The sequence below is a fragment of the Pelodiscus sinensis genome, chromosome 1, assembly GCF_052426305.1.
Source record: "Pelodiscus sinensis isolate ZL-2025 chromosome 1, ASM5242630v1, whole genome shotgun sequence".
Classification (NCBI taxonomy): domain Eukaryota; kingdom Metazoa; phylum Chordata; order Testudines; family Trionychidae; genus Pelodiscus; species Pelodiscus sinensis.
In genome coordinates this window covers 181,283,595-181,299,383 of record NC_143052.1, presented here as the reverse complement: position 1 = coordinate 181,299,383, position 15,789 = coordinate 181,283,595, and positions in this window count along the sequence as shown.

Genomic DNA, 15,789 nt, shown 5'->3' with positions numbered 1-15,789 from the left:
AGGTGAGGGACTGCCAGTCTGGATCCAGCCTGTGGGCCAGAATTTACTCATTCTGACTTTAGTGGTACTTTTCATACATACATTTCAAAGCACCTGTCAAAAAGCTGAATTAACATTATTATCCCTTTTTCACAGTTAGCAAAATGGAGTCACGAGGAATAAAGTGAGCTGCCCATGATCACGCAATGAGTCTGTGGCAGAGCCAAGATTAGAACCCAGGCATCCAGCAGTACACTCCTATGCTAAGTCTGCTGTCTGACACGGTAAAAGTTACCTTACCAGAGCTGTGGAAGTCTGTATGCTGTATTTATTTATATACAGTGCAGTTAGAGAGGTACATCTTTCCTTTTAACTTGGGGCTCTGCTGGGGGATGACAGCTTCTAAAGTGAAGTTGACACTGAAATGGAGAGCTGTCACTGAAAGACACCCAAGAGATGTATTGAATCATTGTATCATTCAGGTCATGTCCCCTCACCCGCCATCACTGGACATTTCTGAAGCAGAGCTGCCCAGCTGTTGGTTGCAGCTCCCTCTGGCTCTACTCTTTGTTGCTGGAGGCCCTTCATAGTTCTGGTGGAAGTCAAGCCCAGCCCATAGCATTCTATTAGTTTTCATAAAAATTCAGTTTACTTCTCAATCTGTTTTTTTCTGCTTTGAAAGGAAAATTGCAGTTTATGTTTTGGTCGCATTTCAACAAAATTAAACTACATTTTTTAGATCCAGATAGCAAAGCTCTCATTGGCTTGAAAGAGAGCAGAATCAAGGCCATAATTATTCACCTTTTCAGAACTCAAACATGACATTTTAAAAAATGGTTTACAAGACAAATGTCAATTGAATCATCAAACTACAAGTGCTCTGGTTTTATGCTGCTGGAAATATGTGCAAGTGAAACATCAATAAAGACAACAGAGATGAATTGGGATTAGATAACCAATTCTTCTTTGTCTAGGTGCCTACAAGGAAAGTTTTTATAATATTAGATTTTGTCTCTCCCCCTTAGAATGATAAAGCCTCAAGGTGAAAGCTAACATATTTCATCCTGACCATGGCATGGCACCCTTCAACCACCACCGCTCAGTAACCCCTGCTCCCACTCCCCATAAACAAATACACAGTATTATATTTCTTCACTGGCTCCTTGAACTTTTCTTGCATCAAATTTAAACTCCTCTCCTCACTGTCAAGACCATGAACAATCGGACCCTGCCTTATTCCTGTCCTTTCCTCCTGTCCTCTCCTTTCCTCCTCTCTGTCCTGTGCTCTGCCCACTCTTCTTCCTTGGTAGTTCCCTTTTCCTACCAGCATCATCATGTGCTCTGTCAGTTGTAATTATGTTTGCTCTCTGTCTCATTTTGGTCACAATCCTATAAGGTTCTGAGCCCTCTTTGAAAAGGCTAATTGCTCCTATCAAAATAAGTCACAGTATCCGAGAATAATTGAACTGGAAGGTACCTCTAGAGGTTATCTAGTTCAGTCCCTTGCACTCATGGCAGAACCAAGCACCATATAGATTACCCCTGGGAGGTGGTGGTCTAATCTGCTCTTAAAAATCACCAATGATGGTGATTCCACAACCTCCCTAGACAATTTATTCCAGAGTTTAACTACACTGACAGTTAGGAAGTTTTTTCTAATGTCCACCATAAACCTCCCTTGCTGCAATTTCAGCCTTTTGCTTCTTGTCCTATCCTCAGAGGTGAAGGAGAATATTTTTCTCACTCTTCTTTGTAACAGCCATTTAGATAGCTGAAGCTATTATGCTCCCGTCATCAATAATAAACATCACTGTTAAACACAAGGGCTGCGTCTAGACTGGCATGATTTTGCGGAAATACTTTTAACAGAAAAGTTTTTCTGTTAAAAATATTTCCACAAAAAAGCGCCTAGATTGGCACGGATGCTTTTGCGCAAAAAGTGCCATTTTAGCCATCAGGCTTTCTTGCGCAAAAAATTAAGGTGCCTGTCTACACTGGCCCTCTTGCACAAGTATTCTTGCGCAAGAGGGCTTATCCCTGAGCGGGAGCATCAAAATATTTGCGCAAGAAGCACTGAATTCTTACATTAGAACATCAGTGCTCTTGCACAAATTCAAGCGGCCAATGTAGACAGCTGACAAGTTTTTGCACAAAAACGGCTGCTTTTGCGCAAATTCTTGCCAGTCTAGATGCACCCAGAGTAAATTCTAACAACTACCCCACCCACATACTTTTGCTGCTTTGCTGCTTCCAATGTATCACCCAAGCTCTTACCCTGGAAACGTGATATTGACTACTGCCATACCAGTTTGTTATTCAGAAAGAAGCCACATGCTACTGTGCACGTAGAAGGAAAAGGCAAAAGACTCATGGGGGTACTGGCAAGTCTCAACCAACAGATGTGCATGTGATGTAGAGCTGTCTTGGGCACAATAGATAACATAAGGATAAACTGAGGGCGATGTGGATTAACATATAAATAAATAATAATATGAATGGTGTGCAGTGACCCAGAAGAAAGAATAGCTGAATAGTCTATTTAAAAGGAGCATATCATCAGCATGGTTGATCAGAAAATTAAACTGCTGGGAATAATGGCTGAAATCCTACTGCTGTTGGCCATGTTAACACATTGTTCCTGGTGCTGATGGGAACATGTCCAGGTCTTGATCATTCCTAGTATTTGCTCCATAGAAAGAGGTAAAATGGCTCAAATCAAAGACATCTGTTAAAATCACTTATTTTAGTACCTTGTTTACTAAATCCAGCAAGAGGGAAAAGCCTGCAGTAGCCCAGCTGTTCTCTTACAGCTGTAATTGTTCAATTGTATTAGATTTCATGGGACACAAAGAAAACAAAGGAAGCAATGAAACATCAAAATGTAAAGCCCTTCCATCCCACCCCCAAGAGCTGAGGTCAGGATGTTTGTTTTATTTTGCTACAAAACGAAGCACAAATAGGGAAGCAAACAGAAAACTCTAATTTCATTTTTTTTAAATCAACAGTATTTGTAAGGTTCAGCCTAAAACAGGTATATGTTTCTTCATTGTTAGCTTCTAGAAACAACCCTAAAAAGCATGATAATGGTGAATATGATTCAATGGTGAGCATTCTCTCTTTGATTAGGAATTAAATATATTTTTTCCTTTGTATTACTGCTTCAAGATGTATTCTGCCATATCAGAAAACCATGAATAGTGTTCTTGACTTCACAGTTCAGTACTTGCCTTTTTACATCTTGCACATAAGAAGAACAGAACACGATCAGGTGAGAGCTATACCAGGAACATTTGCTGATATCGCTATGCAGTTAGAGGCATATGTATCTGAAATTAGTGTAAACAGGAATACCAGCATAAAGGGATTTTTAATCAAACATCTTATTTCACTCAGTAACTGATATAAGGTACACCAACAAAAGAGCTTTTCAGGGAGGGATGGGAGCTAGTAAAAGCTGAATGTAAACTAGTGGAGTCTGCTGGCATTTCACAAATTTTCATCAAGTGCTGGCTTTAGTGACATGTCCTGTCATATAGTCAGATGCAGTTATCATCAAAACAGAAAGAGTGTTGTCTCCCTACATATTTTCTCATCTAATTATTCAGCCCAATTAAAAATGTCTTGGACTAACTTGCCAACTGTTATTTTTCATCTTATCTCATCTACTACATAGCTGCTGTTTTTTTCCAGTGTCTTGGAATTCCCATATCTCTTTTTCTGATCATACGCTTGTCACGCTCCTGCCAACCAATAGCAGATTTTGGGGCCTCACAAGTCATTTTTGCATTGGTGGAGAAATAGCATCTCATTCTATGCTTCCTGCCACTTGTTTATTTTACCCTGGTCCTAGAACTGTAAGGATCACATCTTCCAGCCAGGCCTTCATGACCCATTCCCAGAAGCACCTCTGATCTCGCTAACTAGAGTACATTCTTTAGACACAAAGCAAATGCTTAACTCCCCACATAGAAAGTGCATCAAAAACAAAACAAAAAAATCTCACAGCATTTCTTTCAAGACTGACACATAGTTGCACTCTGTGAAAAACACCATTATATGTAACAGTGCTACCTGATATCTCTTGCTCTAATGCCAATGTAAAGTTCCCCCATACGGCACATCATTTTTATTATTTACACAGGATTAATTTTAATTTCTTAATCTGATGTCTACTTTTGTGCCGATAACTTCAAACAAAAGCTGTAAAATAATTACTAAAATCATACACAGCTTAAACCTAAAAAAGTCCTACCCTGCATACATTTCCCTGGCTGGAGACATCCAATTAACCAGAAAGAACAAAAAACAAAAACAGTGTAGTACCAAACTAATGAACTCGCCTGAGGGAAAAAAGAAACAAAGAGAAACAAGAAGCCTGAAGCTCACTAATTTCAGGCTCTGATGAAGAGTCACAGAAAAAATTCCAACAAGGAGGAAGGTCTTTATGTGAGAACACCCAAAACCAACTTCAGAAAGCAGAGCATCAACCAGAGCCCTGAACTTTCAGGGCAGAATATACAGAATTGCTATCTCTTGGATGCTCTGCAACTCATATATGCACACACATATATATGGATTTAAATACATAATAATGGAATGAAGAGTTGATACTTGACTAGATAGCAACTGTGTAGAGTAAGAGTATTAAAAATAAAAAAATAAAAGCCAAAACAGCATCACATTCTTCACACTATCACAATACATCAGTCACTAGATAGAACAGATAAGAAAACTTGTGTGTAAGTTACATGCAAATTATAGGGAATAAAAAACATGAGCAATCTTCAGAAGTGTAGGGGGGAAAAAGCATATAGCAGAAGTAGTGGAGAGGTTAAGTTAGAAGAGAGACTTTTTGCTGTAGATTTAAAAAAAACCTCAGTAGATTTATGCACTGTTCACTATGGCAGACCTGGTCTGAATCAGAGATGTGTGTGAAATAAAAAGATATGCACCATTTGAAGTCTGTGATGATGCATGATTAGAGCATAATTAGCCAGGAGGAGGAGGGGTTCCAAGTCAGGATGCCTTGGCAGAGTTAGTTTCATTGTCTGCTTAACCTATACTTGGATGCTATCTAGGGGTATGTCTACACTACAAAGTTAATAAGAACTAATGGACGTTAGTTCGAATTAACTTTGATAGGTGCTACACTAGCGCTCCGCTAGTTCGAACTTAATTCGAACTAGCGGAGTGCTTAGTTCGAACTAGGTGAACCTCATTGTACGAGGACTAAGCCTAGTTCGAACTTACTAGTTCGAATTAAGGGGTGTGTTGCCCCTTAATTCGAACTAGTGGGAGGCTAGCCCTCCCCAGCTTTCCCTGGTGGCCACTCTGGCCAACACCAGGAAAACTCTATTGCCCCCCTCCTGGCCCCGGACCCCTTAAAGGGGCACGGGCTGGCTACAATGCCTGTGCCAGGTGCAAGCCTGCCAGCACCCAGCTAGCAGACCCTGCACCTGGCACGGCTTGAGCCAGCCACCCGATGCCCCCCAGCCCTCCTCCTCTTCCTGGGACCAGGCTGGCGGCTCCCGGGAGCTTGACCAGGACCGTAAGAGGCGGGCACCCGCCTGGTCCAGTGCAGACATCGTGGACCTTGTCCACGACCTCCGCACTAGGCACAGGAAAGTGGCCATCTAGGGCAGGAGAGCTGCCAGCCTGGCCACCCAGAAGCAGGTTTGCATGAAAATCAAGGGGGTCCACTGAGACCCCCGACCCTGAACCCTGAGCTTACAATGGCTGTCCTGGGTCAGACCAAAGGTCCATTTAGCCCAGTAGCCTGTCTACCGACAGCGGCCAACCCTAGGGACCCTGGAGGGGATGGACCAAAGACTGTGACCAAACCATTTGTCTCGTGCCATCCCTCTCCAGCCTTCCACAAACTTTGGGCAGGGACACCACTCCTACCCCCTGGCTAATACCACTTCATGGGTATGTCTACACTACCCCGCTAGTTCGAACTAGCGGGGTAGTGTAGACATACCCCATGGACCCAACCTTCATGAATTTATCTCACTTCTCTGTAAACTCTGTTCTAGTTCTAGCCTTCACAGACTCCTGTAGCAAGGAGTTCCACAGGTTGACTATTTGCTTTGTGAAGAAGAACTTTCTGTTATTAGTTTGAAGCCTGCTACCCATTCCTTTCTTTGGTGTCCTCTAGTCCTTCTATTATGGGAAGTAATGAAGAACTTTTCTGTATGCACCCTCTCCACCCCACTCGTGCTTTTATAGACTTCTATCATATCCCCCCTCCATCACCTCTTTTCTAAGCTGAAAATTCCCAGTCTCTTTAGCCTCTCTTCATATGGGACCTGTTCCAAACCCCTCATCATTGTAGTTGCCCTCCCCTCTCCCAGCCTCTCTCTTTCCCTCTCCCACCTCCTTTTCCCAGTCTCCCCCACTTTTGTTCAATAAAGAGAGATTCTATTTTTGAACACAATTGTCCTTTATTTTGTACATCAGGAAGGGGGGCTAGGGAAGGGTAAGTGGAAGGAGGTGAGGGAGGAATGGGGTACGAGCCCCCGATGGGGAGGACTGGGCTGGCTCTGCGGGCTTCTGGGGGTGGAATCTCTCCTGCAGCCCCCCAATTGCCCCCTCTCCCCAGATGACAGCCTGCGGCAAGTGCAGCCGGTCTGATGGCCGAGTGGTGTGATGTGCCCAGTGTGGGCACTCAGGGCACTCCAAGCCAGGACTGCTTTGCAAGCGGGGAACCCTGAGAACTGTCTGTCCAAGGTGGGGGTCGGGTCCCTTTAAGCACAGCCCTTGGCTAGCCTGAGACAGCAGCTCCACGCTCTAAGTCCTAATCTGATGCCCTGCCGGCACTGCTTCCAGCCATCCTTAACCCCGGTTCAGGGTCCACTTAATGTGGACATGCTAGTTCGAATTAGCAAAACGCTAATTCAAACTAGTTTTTAGTTAGTTCGAATTAGCGCTGTAGTGTAGACATACCCTTGGCCCAGCAGCTTCTCACTTTCATCATTTGTGCCTAAATCAGCCAGGTACTGAAATGAACATAGTCCTATTGACCTGAATGGGACTAACTGCTTAAAGTAAGATATGTGTGTAAGTACTTTGCTGAATTGAGGCCTTAAAATTATGCCGCAGCTTCAGGAAGGCACATCCACCTGAAGTGTTGAAGCACATACTTAAGACCCTGAGCACTTGTTTCAAATTAAGCATGTGCTTAAAAGCTATCCTAAATACAAATGGACTGAAGCAAGTGCTTAAATGCCCTCTTTAAGGCTCGATTTAAGAAAGAATTTAAGCATATGCTTAAATGTAAGTATTTATTTTCTTGAATTGGGCTTAAATGTCTCTAGAATATTAAATTAACAAGCCAGTCTAACACATGTAGCACGCTTTTTTCTTTCTCCTGAGATTCAAGTCACACAATCTACATATTGTAGTCAGTTTAAGGAAAATCCCTAAACTTTCTGATTAGTAATTGAAGAGGAATTTGATTAGCATATTGTCAGAAAAGAAAAGCCCTTAAAATTGTTATGGTGTTCATAAAAAGGTGAAATGAAAACATAGAAGAACAATAAAATGGCATTACCAGGATGAATTACTTGAATAGAGATAAAGTCGGATGAAAGTTACTGAAAATATGTTAAAGTGGAGTGGTATAGGAAAAACAAGATCTATTTGTAGAAAGTGTTGAAAAAGCAAAGCTATTTTTTTGTGAAGGGTTCTTGATTTGGTGACCTGCTCCCCATCTTGGTCTGCGACGATCAGATATATTCAATTCAGGCTTCCCTGCAAAGTCTATTTTTCCTCCCTTTTTGTACAGAGGCAGGAAGCTAGGAATGGGCTATAATGGAAGCGGGGGAGGTTTTCAGATGTTTGCTTGTGTTATGAAATGTATTGGAAAGGCATGCAGAGAATTGGATGGACTCCTAAATGTATATAATTTTTAAAAAACATGTATGCCCAAATAGTAACTATGAAATAACAGTTTGAAATCAGCAGGAAGAGGGAATGGAAATAGTACTTGGGAGACAGAGTTACACAATAAGAATGATAAGACAAACACTCTAGAGAATGAAAATAATCTCTAGTGCTCATGCTGGGTCTCATACAGCCTTATTTACTGTTGTAGTGACACAAGCTAATTATACACTTATCAGGGATAACATGGCACCAATAGTGCTACTCACCCCATACTGTGTAATTACTTTAGTGTCTAATAAAATTACTTCAAGGGGGCCCCAACCCCTCCAACACTGAAGTCCACATTGACTACTTGCCAGGAGAGTAAGGGCAGCACCTCATTTTCATGTTAATGTACTTTAAAATAAAAAATAACCACACACAATTTGCTAGTTCTTCTATCTCTCTCAAATGAATACAAATTGCTTGTCTGAGTTCAACAATAAAGATCTACAATTTCACTACGTCTCATCCTTCAATAGTCAGTGCTCTGAGGAAGGAAGTGTCTTTATTTTGTTTTTTTAAGTGCCTGAAACAACAGGGCCCAATCCAACACTGGCACTACTAAAGTACACATAATACATGATAGTATTAGTTAGTAGAATAAGGGTAACATCTAACCATATAACTATGCCAATACTTCATCAATAAACATAAACCTGCCAGCATTCACAGTGTCATATCTGCTGTATTCATGAAACATGAGACAGACGTTTGCAAGGAAAAACACCCCTTTCTGGATGGACCTGAGGTGAAGCCATATTGCTGTGATCCTATATATGGCCTAGTACTACATTACCACATTCTATGCATTTAGCCAAACATCATAAGCCTCATTCCTTATCTCCTGAAAGAGAATGGAGAAATTTATGTTCATTCTTGAAATGTTTGTTCAAATGTCTGTCATATTCATTGTCCTTACTTTCTCTCTCTCTCTCTTGCTTGCTCTCTCAGGGTATGTCTACACTACAGCGCTAATTCAAACTAACTTAGTTCGAATTAGTTAATTCGAACTAAGCTAATTTGAACTAGCGCAGCTAGACCTAAAAACTAGTTCGAATTAGCGTTTTGCTAATTCGAACTAGCATGTTCACACTGATTGGACGCAGGGGCGCATTTAAGGGCACCTGAAACCAGTTCTGGCAGGGCATCAGGTCAGTAGTTGAGTTGTGTGGCTGCTGTCTGAGGCTATCTGAGGCTCGTGTTTAAAGGGACCCCCCTGGACAGCCAGTTCTCAGCTTTTCCGCTTGCTTGCCTACCTCGCTGAGGGACAGCAAAGCATTGGTCTCTGTGCCCGTCTGTGTCGGTGCTTCCCTTCGGGGACGCCACCGCAGGTGGCAACATGGAGCCAGAGCTCGCCCTGCACCTTCTGGTGCACTTTCTGGACTTGCTGCTGCAAGCCTGCCAGCAATGGATGGAGGCTGCCTGGCACCACTTGGTGCACGTCAGCCCCCTGCCTCTCTGCCTGGCTGCCCTGGGGGCCATGGAGGAGCTGCAGCAGTGCCTGGACGCCGGCGTGCCCCACCGCATCTGGCATCTGGACACCAGCAGCGACTGATGGGACTGCATCGTCCTGGACCACTGGAAAGACCGACAGTGGACCCATAATTTCAGGATGAGGAGGGACACCTTCCTGGACCTCTGCAAGTGGCTCGCCCCTGCCCTGAGCAGAAGGGACACTCGCATGAGGCCCGCCATCCCCCTCCAGAAGCGTGTGGCCATCGCCCTCTGGAAGCTCTCCACGCTGGACAGCTACTGATCCGTTGGGAACCAGTTCATCGTGGGGAGATCCACCGTCGGAGCAGTGCTCATGCAGGTACGGCGCTCGTCGGCCACCAGCCACTGGACCGGGGGGGAAGGGGCTGCAAGGAGGGGATGGGCCGCCCCAGGGAAAAAGGGGGGGGGAGGAGGCAAAAGTGCCCCACACAGGTCTCTCCTGGCCATACTACACGCCACCCGGGGGGGGTTGCTTCCAGGAGTGGGGCACGGGGCACTGCCAGTGCACGAACACTCCCAGCCACCCAGGCGCCCCACTGATTCGCGCTTTGCTGTGTCTCTCCGTAGGTGGTCAGGGCCATCACCTGGGTGCTGCTCTGCAGGGTGGTCCGCCTCACCGACCCGGACGCTGTCATCCGGGGCTTCGGCGCCCTGGGCTTCCCCAACTGCGGGGGGGCCATTGACGGGACGCACATCCCCATCCGTGCCTCCCGGTACGTCAACCGCAAGGGGTACTTCTCCGTGATCCTGCAAGCCGTGTGTGACCACTGGGGACAGTTCACGGGCATTAATGTGGGCTGATCTGGCAAGGCACACGACGCCCGGGTGTACCGCAACTCCTCCGTGTGCCAGAGGCTGCAGGCCGGGACCTTCTTCCCCAACCGCCACATCAGGGTTGGGGACGTGGACATGCCCGTCTGCCTGGTGGGGGATGCCGCCTACCCCCTACAGCCGTGGCTGATGAAGCCCTACACGGGGCACCTCAATCCCTCCTGCCAGGCCTTCAATGCCAGGCTCACCAGGGCCCGCATCGTGGTGGAGGGGGCCTTCGGGCGACTAAAAGCCCGCTTTCGATGCCTCCTCACCCGTCTGGACCTTGCCAAGCACAATATACCTCCTGTAGTGGCAGCATGTTCTGTGCTGCACAATTTGTGTGAGCGGAAGGGGGAGGCTTTCCTGCCAGCCTGGATGGCTGAGGCTGACCGCATGGCTGGCCACTACGCTCAGCCCCGCACTGCCGCTGTCCGGGAAGCCCACCAAGGGGCCGTCAGGATCTGGGAAGTCCTCGGGAGAGCTTCCTGGTGGAGGAGGAGGACTGACCTCTCCCTGCATGCCCCACTGGGGCCTTCTTCCACTCTCCCCCTTCCTCTTTCCCCTTCCTAACCACCCTTCCTAATGTCAAATGGCAAACAACATCTCTTTTTATTTAACATAAGTGGGGTGGGGGGACGGAGGAGTGAGGGTGGGACAGGGGAGGGGGAAACCTGGGATGAGGGAGCTGGAAGGGGGTGGAAGGGAGGAAGGGTAAGGAAAGCTCAGGGGTGGGGGTCCGGCTGCCTCTCCCGTCTTGCAACACTGCGGGTGAGGGGGCGTCGGGGGGGAATGGGTGTGGAGGTTTGGGCAGGAGGGACGGGGGCTGCGGAGGAAGCAGGAGCAGGGGGAAGCGGGAACCGGTCGAGGAGGGAGGTGGCCTCTTCAGCGCCTCCAAGCTCCACTGGCGCAGCCGAAGGCCTCCTGGACCCAGTGGTCCTGGATGCAGAGCTGGTGATCCAGGAAGCGGAGGTGCCGCCACTGGTACACCTCCTGGTTCCTGCCTCTCCTGCTGGCCCAGTTGCGGACGGCTGCTGCAGGCAGGGTGGTGCGCCCTGCAGGCCCAGGTGCTGTGGCTGTGGTGAAACAAGAGCAGCGGTCAATTCTCCCTGGAACCCAGGTGGGTGAAACCCAGCCCCCCTCTGCAAGGCCCAGGGCCCCTGCATGACACCCAGCTGCTGCTCCGTATGCAAATTCAAATCCCGGGCTTAATTTGCAAGTGCGGTATGCCTACATTACCCCTGCTAGTTCGAACTAGCGGGGTAGTGTAGACATACCCTAACTTAGTTCGAATTAGTTAATTCGAACTAAGCTAATTCGAACTAATGCATCCAGACTAAAAAACTAGTTCGAATTAGCGTTATACTAATTCGAACTAGCATGTCCACATTAAGTGGACCCTGAACCGGAGTTAAGGCTGGCTGGAAGCAGTGCCAGCAGGGCATCAGATGAGGACTTAGAGCGTGGAGCTGCTGCCTCAGGGTAGCCGAGGGCTGTGCTTAAAGGGACCTGAGCCCCACCCCGGACAGACAGTTCTCAGGGTGCCCCGCTTGCAAAGCAGTCCTGGCTTGGAGTGCCCTGAGTGCCCACACTAGGCACATCACAGCACTCGTCCATCAGACCGGCTGCACTTGCCGCAGGCTGCCATCTGGGGAGAGGAGGCAATTGGGGGGCTGCAGGAGAGATTCCACCCCCAGAAGCCTGCAGAGCCAGCCCAGTCCTCCCCATCGGGGGCTCGTACCCCATTCCTCCCTCACCTCCTTCCACTTACCCTTCCCTAGCCCCCCTTCCTGATGTACAAAATAAAGGACAATTGTGTTCAAAAATAGAATCTCTCTTTATTGAACAAAACTGGGGGAGACTCGGAAAAGGAGATGGGAGAGGGGAAGAGAGAGGCTGGGAGAGGGGAGGGCAACTACAATGATGAGGGGTTTGGAACAGGTCCCATATGAAGAGAGGCTAAAGAGACTGGGACTTTTCAGTTTAGAAAACACGAGCCTGAGGGGGGATAGGATAGAGGTCTATACAAGCATGAGTGGGGTGGAGAGGGTGCATACAGAAAAGTTCTTCATTAGTTCCCATAATAGAAGGACTAGAGGACACCAAAGGAAAGGAATGGGTAGCAGGCTTCCAACTAGTAACAGAAAGTTGTTCTTCGCAAAGCAAAGAGTCAACCTGTGGAACTCCTTGCTGCAGGAGTCTGTGAAGGCTAGAACTAGAACAGAGTTTAAAGTGAAGTGAGATCAATTCATGGAGGTTGGGTCCATGGAGTGGTGTTAGCCAGGGGGTAGGAGTGGTGTCCCTGCCCAAAGTTTGTGGCAGGCTGGAGAGAGATGGCATGAGACAAATGGCTTGGTCACTGTCTTCGGTCCATCCCCTCCAGGGTCCCCTCCAGGGTTGGCCACTGTCGGCAGATGGGCTACTGGGCTAGATGGACCTTTGGTCTGACCCAGTACGGCCATTGTAAGCTCAGGGTTCAGGGTCGGGGGTCTCAGTGGACCACCTTGATTTTCATGCACACCTGCTCCTGGGTGGCCAGGCTGGCAGCTCTCCTGCCCTAGATGGCCACTTTCCTGTGCCTAGTGCGGAGGTCGTGGATGAGGTCCACGATGTCCGCACTAGACCAGGCGGGTGTCCGCCTCTTGCGGTCCCGGGCAAGCTCCCGGGAGCCGCCAGCCTGGTCCCGGGAAGAGGGGGAGGGCTGGGGGGCATCGGGTGGCTGGTTCGAGCCGTGCAGGACCTTTAAGGGGTCCGGGGCCGGGAGGGAGGCAATAGAGTTTCTCTGGTGTTGGCCAGAGTGGCCACCAGGGAAAGCTGGGGAGGGCTAGCCTCCCACTAGTTCGAATTAAGGGACTAAAGCACCCTTAATTCGAACTAGTAAGTTCGAACTAGGCTTAGTCCTCGTACAATGAGGTTTACCTAGGTCGAACTAAGTGCTCCGCTAGTTCGAATTAAGTTCTAACTTATTCCAGTGCTTCACCACCCTGACAGTTAGGAACATTTTCCTAATGTCCAACCTAAACCTCCCTTCCTGCAGTTTGAGCCCATTGCTTCTTGTCCTATCCTTAGAGGGTAAGGATAACAATTTTCTCCCTCCTCCTTGTGATACCCTTTTAAATACCGGAAAACCACTATCACGTCCCCTCTCAGTCTTTTCCTTTCCAAACTAAACAATTCTTTCAGTCTTACTTCATAGGTCATGTTCTATAGACCTTTAATCATTTGTTAAACCTTTGTTGCTCTTTTCTGGACCTTCTCCAATTTCTCCACATCTTTCTTGAAATGTGTCCAGAACTGGACACACTACTCCAACTGAGGCCTAATCTGCGCAGAGTAGAGCGGAAGAATGACTTCTCGTATCAACAGACCTGTGAATACATCCCAGAATCATGTTTGCTTTTTTTGCAACAGCGTCACACTATTGATTTATATTTAGCTTGTGGTTCACTATGACCCCTAGATACCTTTCTGCAGTACTCCTCCCTGGACAGTCGCTTCCCATTCTGTATGTGTGAGACTGATTGTTCCTTCCTAAGTAGAGTACTTTGCATTTATCTTTATTAAACTTCATCCTATTTACCTCAGACCATTTCTCCATTTGTCCAGATCATTTTAAATTATGACCCTATCCTCCAAAGCAATTGCAACCCCTCCCACCTTGTATCATCTGCAAACTTAATAAGCATACTCTCTACGCCATCATCTAAATCATTGATGAAGATATTGAACAGAAGCGGGCCCAAAACAGACCCACTTGGTATGCCTTTCCAGCAGGATTGTGAACACTAATAACTACTCTCTGAGAATGGTTATCCAGCCAATTATGCATCCACCTTATAGCAGCCTCATCTAAGTTGTATTTGCCTAGTTTATTGATAAGAATATCATGCGAGATCATATCAAATGCCTTATTAAAATCTAGGTATATCACATCCACTGCTTCTCCCTTATCCAGAAGACTTGTTATACTATCAAAGAAAGCAATCATGTTTGACATGATTTGTTCTTTACAAACTCATGCTGGCTGTTACCAGTCACCTTATTATCTTCCAGGTGTTTGCAGATGAATTCCTTAATTACTTGCTCCATTATCTTTCCTGGCACAGAAGTTAAGCTGACTGATCTGTAGTTACCTGCATTGTTCTTATTTCCCTTTTTACACACACACACCTCAGTCTTAGATGTTTTTTTTGTTAACAAGAAGCTCTCCCTTTTGTGGTTAATAGTGTTACACAGTTAGTATCTCTGATGCACTGGGAAAACAACAGTTATGTAGGGTAAAGCTCCAAGTTCGTATAAGACAAACGTGCCTGGTATACTGTGTTTTCTTCCAACATCCTGAGAACAGAAAACACACAGAAAGAGAAGGTTTCTACAGCCCTGATTCCCAAAGTGGCTTCTAATCTTTAATAATAAACTATATGTTCTAGAGAGCATATGGTGAAACTGCAGGAGCAGACAGCCACACTGTAGGTGTTTTTTCATTAAATTTCTCGGATTCTCTACTTACCTACCAATCAAATGGATGTACCTCACCAGGGTGCTAGTAGCTATATGACACATTTGAATCTTAGGATGAATGGTTTAACATGTATGTTATCTGTCATGCATATGTTTTCCAAAGCAATCTTACTGACTGAAATTAAGGGCATTATACCAGTTTTGAACATGGACCTTCCAGGCAAAGAACTAATATATTCACACAGTCTGAGGATATGTCTACACTGCAAAGTTAATTCGAAATAACAGCCATTATTTCGAATTAACATTTAAAAGTGTCTCTACATGCAAATCGCTATTTCAAAATTAATTCAAAATAGCGGAGCGCTTAATTCGAATTTGGTAAACTTCATTCTACAAGGAGTAACGCCAAATTTGAAATAGCTATTTCAAATTAAGTGCTGTGTAGACACTTAATTCGAAATAGGGGGCCTCTTGCCTTCCCAGGGTGCCCTGGTGTCCACTCTGGGCACAACCAGGAAAACTTATTCTCCCCCAGCCCCGGAGCCATTAAAGGGGTAGACTCTGGCCACAATGCCTGTGCCAGCTCCCCGCCTGCCAGCCCAGAGCCAGCAGTGGCCACCAGGGCTCCCAACCCAGTGGCCCCAAAACATGAGCCAGCAAGCCACTAGTAGCCAGCCCTCCACTGCACCCCAGTAGCAGTCTGCCAGCTCCCAGGAGCCTGCCTGGGAATTTCTCCAGGGGCTGGAAAAGGTGGGCACCTTCCTGGTCCAAGGTGGAGATCATGGACCTTATTCCCCCAACATCCATGACCTCTGCACTAGATGGAAGAACATGACTGTCTATGGCAGGATAGCTGCCAGCTTGGCCACCAAAGGCCACACGCGTACCCAGGAGCAGGTTTGCATGAAAATCAAGTTGGTCTGGCAAGACCCATAGTCCTGAGCTCTGAGCTTCCCCTCTCTCTTCTTCCCCTTGCTTCCCCCTCACAGCTCCCTCCTCCCAGGTTTCCCCCTCCCTTCTCCCACCCTCTCTCTTCCCCTCTCCCACCTCCTTTTCCCAGTCTCCCCAGGGGTTCATTCCCCCCCCCCTTCTGTTTTGTTCAATAAACCCAGT